The sequence below is a fragment of the Cydia fagiglandana genome, chromosome 1 (assembly GCF_963556715.1).
Source record: "Cydia fagiglandana chromosome 1, ilCydFagi1.1, whole genome shotgun sequence".
Lineage (NCBI taxonomy): Eukaryota > Metazoa > Arthropoda > Insecta > Lepidoptera > Tortricidae > Cydia > Cydia fagiglandana.
The window spans coordinates 21957963-21970929 of record NC_085932.1 but is presented as its reverse complement, the minus strand read 5'-3'; the positions used below and the strand labels follow the sequence as shown (position 1 = coordinate 21970929).

Sequence of the window (12967 nt, the reverse complement as noted above, 5' to 3'; positions counted from 1 at the left end):
AACTTTTTGACAGTGCGAGCCATGTAGTCTCGTCTTGGCAACATTTTATATGAAAATGTTTTTGGTGTCTATAATATTGATGTTAAAAAATATGTCTATGTCTATATGTGCATATAATAGGACGACAGTTAAATATTTAACTTATTTAATATTAAAATTAATATGGGGTCATCCATTAATTACGTCACACGAATTTCTAGGTTTTTTGACCCCTCCCCCCCTCCTTGTCACACTTGGTCACATTTGGCAAACCCCTCCCCCCTAGTGTGACGTCACATTTTTTCTACGAAATCGCCAAATCAAATTAAGTAAGTACCTAAGTATTATTAATATTTTATCAAAATATTTTTGACGATATAAATATTAGTAATTTTATAACCCAAAACTGCTTAGAAAGAAAATTAAACGAATAAAAACGATTATCGTTTTAAAAACTTGTTATTTAAATGTACAGCGAATAAAATAATTTAAATAAATTTTCGGTTACTGATGAAGTGACGTCACAAAGTTTGTGTCTCCCCCCTCCCCCATGTCACAATATGTCACATTTTCTGGACCCCCTCCCTCCCCCTAAACGTGTGATGTAATTAATGGATGACCCCTATACTGAAAAATTATTTAAGTTTAATACTATAAAATTTGCGACTCTATGTTACCCCAAGCCCCTGCACAAGTGCAGCCTAAAGGGGGTGTAAGAATAAACGGCGTCGCCTCTATTAGCAGCCGTTTTGATTATTGCCAACAATGCCAACATTTAAAAGTAAATTAGGAGATTCGCTTCAAATATTTCTTGGCTCTGTTTCAGTTTTGCCTACGACTGTGTTTTTATAGAGGACTAGACGGGCCCGCAGCTCCGCTCGCGTAAATGAAATAAAGAGTTTGTCTTATGTTTATTTAAATACCGACATTATTACATAATAACACAGTCCATTCCCTATCACAGTTATAAACCCTGGCAGGGTTGGATACATATGCAACCCTGCCAGGGTTTATAACTGTGATAGGGATTTCTTATTTAATTGTAGCGTTACTTGGATTACTAAGTTCGCACTCAAAAAATGATGTGATTTGATAAATAAAAGGCAAGATTGTATCTTCTTATCTACGTAGGTATTTGTGACGTTCCACGGCAAAAGGTATCTTATGGCGGCTGCCGCTTACATCGCATAGCGCCGCAATAATATTGGAGCGATGCTATTATTTTAACGAATAATAGCGTAAGCGCCAACCGCCATAAGGTACATTTACCCGTGGGACGTCACATTTATAACAACTTGTTTCAACATAAAATTATTATTTATTTTTATAAGCCTAGTTGCAAAAAAGTTCATTATATTAATTTCAGCCTAAAGAATAATATGGACGACCACCGCCCATAAATGGCCTTTTCATAGAAACGCAGTCCCCATTTCCCTTTCTGGATATTAACATAACTTACTACGGCTACGGTGAGTCCTGGCCTCCGACTCTTGATCACGCCATATTTCTCGGTCTTGCGAAAGCTCTCGCCAGTCGGCATGGCGGAGGTTGGGCAGGTCTTGAGCAACTACGTCGTTTCAGCGGTACCTAGGACGTCCATCGGCTGTCTCCCATTTCGTTGCCCCAAGTAAGCTCTCGGCACGATCCTTTCCCATTCTCTCAGTGTCCGACCCACTGTGGTCTCTCAATATTACGCCACTATATTGGAACACATCCTTATTTCTATGGCAACAAAGTTATATTACGATATATTTGGCTACTTTAGCAGTCACTATCTATTTCATACTGACTGTACATTTGCTTTAAGAATGTGTAGTCGCCATTAGATATATATCGTAGCCACCAAGGTCGCTCAAAAATATCTGAACATGCACTTAAATTACATTATACATAATTTACATGGTTCAGATATTTGTGAATACCTCCTCCGCTCCGATATATCTGATGGTGACTTTCAGCAAGAAGAAAAATCTTACCTGGTCGAGTCGTATCGTATTACGCGAGAAAACAGTTCCCGAATTGATTATACCTCTAAAGTAATCCCTTGAACTGATGGACTTCATATTTAACGTATCAACTTTATATTTTTTGGGCTTTCTCGGCAGCCCGTTCCCCGGACGAATGGCAATGGTTGCCGAAGCCGTAAAAGTCAATCTGAATAATATAACTCGAAAAGAAATTTAAAACAACGAAATGCAAATTATTAGTAATATATTAATACAACTAAGATGTCATCAATATGACAGACGTCACTCGTACGGGGGCATACCAAGGTTGACATTGACAGCACTTTTTATTTTACTTCGATTAAAAAAGGCCGAAATCACTGCATACCAACATAACAAACATAATTTTGGTTATTTGAAGTTCGAAACGAAACCAACCGAGAGTTTCCGAAAATAGCCAATAGTCGTAAAATGAAGAATGTTATGAAAATTTCTTTTGCTTATTGTAAATTAAATACGCATCGAAGGCAATAGTTTTTATGCTCTAGTTATATTCTCATACTTAGATAATAGATTGGAACAGTTTTTTCTTATTATACGTGCGCCGTATTTGAGAAACGTGTCAAAAACTTTTTTAGAAATTTGTAAGGCGCCATCTCGCTTCTTTCCTCGTTTTTTATCCCGTTCTGGTTTTTCAATTTTATATATATGATGCGGCAAATTTTGCAACTTATTTACGATATAAGTTTATGTATCTATTATAACAAAGAAATGTTCAATGTTTATGTTACGACTAGCAACGGGATTCCTAAGAAATTAATGTACTTATGCGTTGTGACTCTTCCATGGCCTAAGGAATTATAGGGCGATTTCACTTAGTGTCGCGAGGTGAGAGACAAATAAATGCGTGAGCGGCGGGGGGCATGAGGTGGTACACCAACATCGCGCATTTATAGCTTTTGATGGAATTTGGCCTTTAGATAAAGGGGATTAATGATTTGTCAAATACACAGTGTATATATCCAGAGTATGATACAGTAGGTACCTAAATATATCACTATTTAATATTCATCAACATCATTTGTTTAATATGTTACACCAAAAATAATATACAAGGTGTTCGGGAGAACCTCGAAAGATTTCAACCACACATTTCTGCTGTCCTCGGATCAAAAGAATCAGAAAGTACTATGTGACTTTAGGTAGATTGTGCCACGAACTTCCTTTTTTTTGTGTATCGTTTTGATTGTACCTGGTAGCTATTATAATCGGGAATAATAACTTAACACCTTTATCTAATCGATGACAAATCGAAAACGGCACTTAGCACTTTAATTAGCATAACAATCCGCCGCCGACTGTACTAATTAAGAGGCGCGGGTTATCGCGCGATAAGAAAGAGATAGTAGGGTTTAAAATGAAAATGGTAGAAAAAAACAGCCTAACTGTATTAAATCACTTCCACAGACTGGCATGTCAACTAAAGTAAATCTGAAAGCAGAAAAAAAAAGGTTTGAGACATCACTATATTTCTCTCAAAAACATTCATTATGTAAATTAGATTTCACTAGCAATGTTATACTTAATAATGTCATTGTAACCAATTTTGATAGTAACTAATTTACTACTTTTTTGATGAGAGTTACCTTTTAAAGTTTGTTTTCTTTGTATTTTATGCTACATGTTTAAGAAGTTAGTAAAAAAATACCCATGGAGGCAAGAACAAACGACAAAATAAATTAATCGAACACAATCCAAATTGAATAATTTCATTACAATTTCCTTACAATGTTCGGAGAAACATGTAACAAATTTATTAACAATATTAAGTTAATGCTTGAACAGAAACAACGATTTAAACATCGGGTGGACATTCACAGCGTGAAACGAAACGTAACGTATCTACCTCGTTTACTATAGTCACACCAAATTACACTTGAGTCGGATTAAGCTATAATAGACCTTGTTCTAATAACATAAGGGCGACAACATCATTCCAAATACCGTGGTCGCCTAACCCTTGTTACCGGCGGGAGAGCGCGGGAAATCTCACAATTTTTGACATATAACCTCAAAATTGATGGCACTCTGTAATTTATAATTTATAATATGCTAGTTATGTCTGTAGGTATTTAAATAGAGTAAATATTTAAAATCCTTATTAATTTTTAGTTAGGATCGGGATTTAACATATTTTGTTTAAAAAAGAAAATGAAATTATATCAGAGGTCTTCTGAATTAAAAAAGCGCTCTTTTAATTAGTATAAAATCTATACTATCATTGAGGTTTAAAGTGATTGTTACTTTAATACCTTCCTTAATCATACAAGAAGAGCAAAACGGTCAATTTATTATGTTGTTCTGTACAGTTGAATAATTTGTGAATGTGTGAAACTTATCTGGGGCGACAAGAATCAATTTATTTGTGTGTTCTCACTTAATTATTCGTTTGGTCATTTTTAACGAGAGGTAGCGATGTTTTTGATGTTTTATGTAGTTTTGATGGTAATTTAATTGGTCGGTTGGGGTTTATCATTATCAGATTACAAAATTTAAAAAAGTAAAAAGAAGTCATATCAATTGGATGTTAATTAACTTCGTTTACTGATCATTAAATTCTGACAGAGATGTCAGATAACTAAGGATGTAATAAAGTAATTAGATGGATGAAAGCTGACCCGAACTTTGCAGGGTAACTGTCAGTGTCTTCTGTATGTGTCATTAGAGATCAAGTTATCTGAAACCGACAGATGTCTTTGATACGGTTTCCCTTGAACAATAGTTTTGTGAACAAATATACCTGCTTATTAATTCAATTTATTCATCATCATCATCATTATCTCAGCCATAAGACGTCCACTGCTGAACATAGGCCTCCCCCTTAATTCAATTTATTACAAAACTACAATTAAAAGTGTACGTAGACAGGTACCTACTCAATTAATAAATGTAAAACCTAAAACTAACATCCAGAATTAAGTAGGTACTTAATAGAAAGTGAAAATTAAATCCAATTGCGCCAAAATTTAACATATATAGATACTAAATTCTAGTAAGTAATAAAAATATTTAGTATTTTTCAAATATGTATCGTTTTTTACAAGTTTCATAGTGTTGATTATTTCGTCTAACCCCTCGGCCCGACTTAGCACCTCGCGCCGTGAGGCCGGCCGCCATTATCGCAGTTCCATCGACGCCGGCGCAATCAATAATTTCCTATCAATGACCAACCGCTTATTACCCGGGAAAAAACAATAACTGTACGGATATTATTGCCGTGCTACAGGTTTAAGTGGATATGGTCTTTTTGTTTAATAAAAAACACATATGTCCAGGTTGTCCATATAAAATTATCAAAGGGTTTTGGAAAATATGGGATTACGAGGCGGATTATTTGGGACTCATAGATATAAACTATGGATGAGCGCATGCATATGAATTGCCCGTTGCGATCTTCATGTCAGCAAAAAAGCGCCATCTGTTACACACTGCGTACAACTACGTGAGCTCGACTCTCGCGATAACTTTGTACGGGCGTACAAGGCTTGTTAAGTTTATTCGCGGTTTATATCAGAAGAGCGTCGATTAAGTTTATGGTTAATCAAAATTATTTGTTGTATTTGTTGGCGTTGTTTGATATCCGTGTCGTCGACACTGACGCTCCTTCTTACCTCTCAAGACCCGTGACATCTGTACTAAAATCAGCTGAAGACGAAAAACAGAGAAAATATTCCACGGCCTGTGAAATGCGACATGCAACTTTCACACCACTTGTAACATCTGTTGACAGCGTCTATGCACCCCAAATGTCCTCCGTTATAAAACATATGGCAGAAACCATATCTCAACGTTGGAACCGATCTCTAAGTACTGTACTGGGCTGGCTGAGATGCAGGATCAGTAACGCCGTTATACGTGCCACCACCATGTGCATCCGAGGCACACGCCACCGGTTTAAGTCCCCCGCCTGGTGGCTTGGGTTCGACGACGGTGCCGCCCTTCCACACATCGACTGAAACCCCTTTTCTACCCTACCTACATATGTCTTAACCTAACCCTTTGCCTATGTATTACTTATGATTCTCGTAATAAATGCTTTAGTTAACATATTTATTGTATTAAAATGGGCGAACTTATCCTTATAAGTTTCCGTTCTTCTACGTTATTTCGCGATGTCATTATCGTCTCAGGTGGCAATGCAATATTTTAAACATTCGCGCAGTGCGGTGTGCCGCCCTGTGTAAGCCGGCTCTGTCAAGGTCGACAAGTTGGCCGAGCTACTAGCTACAGCAGTACAGTTCGATAAGTACCTCCCGAACTTTCGCGAGTAAAATGCGGCGAACAACTATTTCTGTTAGTTTCTTGCTTGCAAAACAGGTAGAGTAAAAAAGAAGGAAACAGCAATACAAACTAACTATTTTGGCTCAGTGATCCAAAGAGAATCTTGGCCTCCGAAACGAGAGCGTGCCACCTGTCCACAAATATGATGAAAAAATATAAGTAGGTAATGGAAAGTATTAAATACAGCGATGTGAATTAATCGGTGTTTGAAAATGCGCGCTTTGTTTCTAGCGCTCACCTGTTAATTTTTTTTGAGTTTTACCTACAGTTAATTAAAAACTTTAACCTGACAAGAATTAATATACTAGGTACCTAAGTCAACGAATAAAACAATAACAAATACTTGATCTTGTTATTTCGAATGTTTTTAATAATTATGTAAAAGAAACGGGAACAAACTCTGTAAGACAGACAATAGGTACTTTAATTTCGGTAATTATATCCGGTAGGTAATCAACTAATCATATTTAAGTAAATTTACCTATACAAATCACGCAGTATGCATTTCTACTTCATAATAACTTCCAAAGAGAAATGACGTCCTTACAAGGTTAATGCATTAGCGCTATGACGTACGAGCGAACATTAGTTGCTCGTGAGAATGAAATAAAATTATCGTTTAAAATTGGTTTTAAGCAATAAATAAACCTAATTGGAAATTACTTACCGATGATATGAGATCCCATTTTTTTTCTTATACTTCCTATAATGGTTTTTGCACCCTTTTACAACGCAATAAGGCATTTTTGTGTTATGCTGCGTGACAACTTTCTACTGCGCAATTCGCCACACGACTGAGCGCCGGGGTGTGATAAATGCAAATATCACACCCATGTAGCGGCCCCCTTTTTAGTGCTCGTTAGCCGCGTCCTTACGAAGTAATATATATGTCCATGTTGGGACTATACTGTAATATGATGAATTAGTGTAATTTATTTCCAGTAGGTAGGTACTTTTGAAATCAATTTTTAACCAGTGATCTAGCAAGAAAATCCAAGTAGGAAGATTCAATATCTCATAAGCTGAACGTGTTTTTGTTATGTCTCGGGACATTCTACAGTGTCCAGAAAAAGTTATTATGTAGGTATTTTTGTAACGCCCATGCCCAGGTTGACTATCATTTGTTTAAAATCATCGACAGTTTGAAACTGTTCTATAAGTAAAACAGTCGTAATAATTTTATTTGTCATAGTTGAGTTCCACTCTGTTGACGATACCTTCTCGTCGTATCAACAGGACAGGGTCGCTAGTGCATTTTGACCCGCGCTGACAATTATCGTACCATTCGTACCTAATCCAGTACCTTTCAACCTGCACAGTTACACTTTAATACGATCTATATGTCAAATTGACAAATAGTATAGTATAGAACTTAAAAAAAAAATCTTTCTACAGTTCCATTCGGTTGACGGTACCCAGTCGCCGTATCAACAGGTCGCTAGCCGCGCAGTCTGCCCGCGCCGATAATTCTCGTAATCCACGGTAACCTTTCACACTTGCGCAGTGATACTTAGTTGCGTGTGCGCAGCGCTGACTCACTCGGGTTTATGGTTTGTACTATAAACCATGAATTATAGCAACGAAAGATAACGGTTTTCATTTCAAACTTTTTGATGTGAGAACTGAGAGCAGAGAAAATAGTAAAAATTATACGTATAGTTAAGAGTAGGTAATGGGATTAGTAGGTCGGCGGGTCACTAGGTACTTACCTATAGTCTGTTTGTAATGTCAGACAAAATATGTACGTATGTATGTGTATATAAAATAGTAGTACTTCATGTTACGATTTACGGAGTGGTGGGCTTCCATGACTGTCGTAGTTATTCTTAAGTTCACAAGTAAGTACCTATTTAAGGTTAAAAGTATAAAATGAAACCAGGTTGATTATTTAAATGTAAAGCCTACTTAACCACACAGTCAAGTCAAATCTAACGGCACTTTATACAGTACAATTCTGCTAAGCCATTTAACTAAGCTGCAGTGAGTACTAAATAAATACCTACATAAATGAAATCTGAAAACGGTCCCTTCTTTTCTTTGTCAGTCAGGAGCAGCGACGTCAAGAACAGTGAAACCCTACTTATAATGTACTTGTATATAATGTACTAAACTTATAATATAATGTCCTAGTCTCCTTTTGTCCAGTGAATGCGACTCCAGTGAAGGTTGACTGGTAGATAATGCCTTGTAGCATTAAGTCCGGCTTTTGTACGTTTGTATTTTCCTTTGTGCAATAAAGATTAAATAAATAAATAAATGCGTGAGTATAAGTATATGAAAATTCTCAAAAATCATAACAATTCGTGTAAGAGGGCCGCGTTCCCGCTAGCGAGTAATGGCGGTCATTACAGCGATCATTACCGTCGCGATTATTGCGGCAAACACGTGTTGCTTTGATTGTTTATAGGTTCCACTAGACATTTATCTTACTTGGGTACCTGTATGTCGATGGAGTTGATTATCACACGTTATTCCGTGACATACATGTAATTTAATTTTAAGTAGGGGAGCCGGGGGCTCAATATAACAGGGGTAAGTAGTAACGCTCAATTTTGACACCGCCATTGCTCCGCCAGACATCGAAGCGAGTGGATGTGCATACGAGCTCTGTTTCGACCAGGTATTGAAAAAAAATTACGGGGTAAGTTGTAACAACTCCCAGGGTCCTCGAAGTCACAAAACTAAGATTTAGAGTGTGCGGAAAGAGAAGAGTCATCGAATGTATTGGTTCCCTTTTATTCCACGACTTATCTCTTTCCCCACAGACTCTAGTTAAAGTGGAGAAAATAAACTATTCTGTCAAGTTGGTTTGAACCCGCGACTGTAAGGTTTGTCGGAGGTAGCGTTCTGCCAACACAGTTATCGGGGTTTTTTCCTGATCGCGTTTTGGCGATTAAGTCTTGTTTTGCAATTTAATTAAACATTTTGTGATATACCGTTGCGTATTTTACTCTTCCATGAAAAGTCTCGTAAAATTTGATAACCCCATTATCTTTAATGTAGTAATGACAGCAATTAAGGAGCGATAAAACTTAATTAAAATCTAAACTTAACTTAATAAATCAAGTTAAAGTTTAATTATTCTCATTCTAAAACTTGAAGACTCAAAACTTTGGACATCATCGACTATCGATTTTCACGTATTGGTGTATTCAATTGATTTAATTTAAGTCAATATGTTTCATTTTATAGGTACTTTTATGTTATTGATTTCACAGTAGTTTTACAATTATGCGTTTAAATTAGTTTTGTTAAAAATAATAATTAGTACTTCATCAGGAGTTTCTCTAAAGTTAAATACATATAACTATGAACTATGATCGAACTCTGAACTCCTGAACGGGAGTTCACGGAAGTTCAGGGAGATCATCATATAAGTGTATGGGAATACACTTTAATAGCAAAATCAAGTCTAAGCGCAATTTAAAATATTTTTTTATCCGCACTATTAGAACGTGTTAATGTCCTCCGTTATCACATAAAGGTATTTTCTGCAGCGCCATAATGCGGCCATAGTCGTAAAATAATATTCCTTAATACATTATAATAGTCCGGGATAATGTTGGTAAGTATTGGAATTACAGGGCGGCGGGCCGGGCCCCATATTGGCTCGGGTGTGGCGCGAGAGGGAAGACGCAGCGGGCTACAACTTAGCTGAAAGAACACATTGTATCAATTAATTAGGTACACTTATTCAGGCTTTAATGTACAAACTTAAATAAACATATGTTTACTTTCCACGAGGTACTGAACGTTGTCTTCCCGCTGAACACATACACGTATACATAGCATTTCAAAGAGAAATGTGTAGCAATTTTGCAAAGTTTTTTGAAATATTTTACGGATTATGACATCTTATAAAGCATGATGTCTTAAATCCACCCGTATAAATGATTCGGTCTAATTGTGTTTTATGAAAAATAAATTATAGCCAACATTAAATGAATGTAGTATGATACCTTTGGGTATGGTGCTTTACGCACACTAGTGTCCCATCCTCTCCCCCTGACGCAACCCCCCCTTTTAGCATGAAATATGTCCCGGTTGACGGTTTTTTTATTATTCTTTGGTGAAATCAAAATGTATAAAATAATTGTTACAGCTACCGCTATTGTCAAAACATTCAAACCTGACCTATTATTCCAAATAAGGCTAAGTTCCAAACACCTCCCTCTGCTTTCAAATACATAATCGAACCGCTTCGCGTTCATCGTCTGCGCCGCGTCGATATCGAATCCATCGCGGCGTGTGATTGGCCACGGGTGGCGAAATGGACCGATCGGATCCCATGCGACGACAGATCATTCTTGAATTAGAGTATCCATTGAAATTGATTAAAGATTCATTTTGAGGTCTGCAACAGAAACGATATATAATTCTTGAATATCTCTAAATATAAGTACCTAAATTAAGTTCGCACTTTAGTACCTGAAACTACCTAGCCAATAGCTGGTCTCCAATTAGTCCGGTTTCCTCTTCGTTAATAGATATGTATTCGTTTATAACTGGTGAATTCATGCGTACGAACAGTGTTTTAACCTTTTAACCTAGGACACAACCTCACCTCCTCCTAAATAAAACCTCGTACGCCGCGCCGTACCGTACGAAGCGACTCAAAAAACAAACCATGCATTACTCTGACTAGGATTTCCGCTACTAGTCATTGCATTCTGATGTGTGTCCTTCTACTGTCGGCTCGATTCGGGAAATGAATTAGAGATTCACTAGATATGAAATAGTAAAAATATGTGACGTTCCACGGCAAAAGGTACCTTATGGTGGCTGGCGCCGCGATTCTTGAAATAAATTACAGATTCAATAGATATGAAATAGTAAAGTTAATATATCTTTACTATATCGTATCTAGTTAATCTCTAATTCATTTCCCGAATCGCGCCGTGTAAAGTTAACACGTTTGCCATTAAATTTCTAATCCATTACCAGATTTCCATAGCTCAAGCAGCCATAAAACCTTAGCGCAGGTAAGCTGACACGTGTACAGAGTTAGACAAACAGAAGTGCCCAGTTACTGTGGCGACAGCGAAAAGCTATTAGTGGCAATTATGCTGTGTACTGTGTGAGATAAGATTATGTTAAATATTCAGCGGCGCCACGGCATAAGTTATTCCTTAATTATTTTATGCAGGCATTTAACATGCTTTTGTTTAGCTCACAATAATAGTAAATTTGCCTTTGGCGATAATCTACTAGGTATGTAACGTAGTGCCGGGGGCGTACGCAGTCGAATGCTGACAGTTATCCTGCGGCGCTCCTCTACAAGGCGGAGTTGGCATTCGTTGGTGGTTTTAGACGGTAGTCCTAATACTGGTTAGTCCGTCATCGCTCCTGGTTCCCCCGGGCCAGGTGGCATGCGTAAACGCATTTCCCCAACGCTAAAAAAAAAAGGTATGTAACGTAGTGGCACCAGTGATCGACAGGACCCTGTAACCGACACTTTTATTTTTTATCCACTGTGCAGCTACTGCACGTGTTGCCATATCAAGAAACCGGCTTCCCACCCTTATTTTCTTGAATAAAAAATAAGTGTATGTTATAGGTTCGTGTCGGTCACTGGTTTAGTAAAATTTTTTTAGGTATACATTACATACCTTGTGGGTCCTCGGAACTTTATTTTTATAAGTAGGTACATATGTGTCTCTCTTTAGTTTTGTAACAAATGTCGGAACTACAAGCGGCACTTATTAACGATTTCTCATCGATTTCATTCTGGTTGAAGTACTCTTTAGAATTACTCACTACGTACAGTACGTACCACCTAGTAAGTCGCTGTTGTTGTTATGCTAACTTGACTTAAGCCTAAGCACCGACAATAAAGGATATTGCCGTAAATAGGTGAACTATTTTCGAACTGAAAGACGTACCTATTTGTTCTGTAGCGTGAGCCTCGAGGCCTTAAAAGCAGTCCTTTTACTTGCGTGAAAAGGTAGAAAGCTTTTGTATGGACGCCCTTTCAAAGTCATACTTACATACGTTGTCAATACACTTCATAGTGCATTATGATACTGGCTATTAGTATAGTTAACATGGCAATTTAGGTTATATCTATTTGAGTCTGGGTACAGAAGCATTGTAACTGTAATTGTAAGCAGTGTTGACGTTGACTACCTTGTATAACTATCAATTATAATATTAAATTTCTTTTGTAATTATTTAAGATGTAAAATTCCATTGTAAAATTAATTATACAATATAAAGTAATCATTGTATTAAAACAAATTCTATGCATATACGCGTAACCACTGTAACGTCATAAATTTTTCAAATTTCGAACCCCGAATGTTCCATAAAACATGTGTAGAGCGACTGAGACTGCGAATTTGCCAATATCGCTACACGTGTTTACACCCCATAGAAAATTTAATAAAACACCTTCTTAGATTACAAATTTGTGCTGCCGCCATTGAGATTACCGTACACCTATAAAGTCTAGGTATTAAAGTTTCAAATTGAATGAAATTTCGTTAGGAACAGAGAATGGTTTCCTCAAATCTGGCGTGTGTAAAATACAATGAAATATTGAAGGAATGTAATCCTCATAAGCGAGTCATACGTGAGATCATAAAAGTATACCTTTACTAAACGCTTTAAGATATTTGGACTATTCTTTTGCGTTATTAAAATATACGACGTAAGTAGGTATTAGTATTTTATACAATCGTGATATAATAGAGAGCTTCTCA

General features: G+C 36.9%; 2 long non-coding RNA genes across 2 annotated transcripts in view; one reads left to right on the top strand and one right to left on the bottom strand.

Moving 5' to 3' along the window:
• Nucleotides 1-12967, top strand: part of LOC134667797 (uncharacterized) — a 55850-nt gene that overhangs the window by 8478 nt on the left and 34405 nt on the right. The window lies entirely within an intron of this gene.
• Nucleotides 1-12967, bottom strand: part of LOC134667791 (uncharacterized) — a 537524-nt gene that overhangs the window by 492806 nt on the left and 31751 nt on the right. The gene's annotated exons all lie outside the window — the stretch shown is intronic.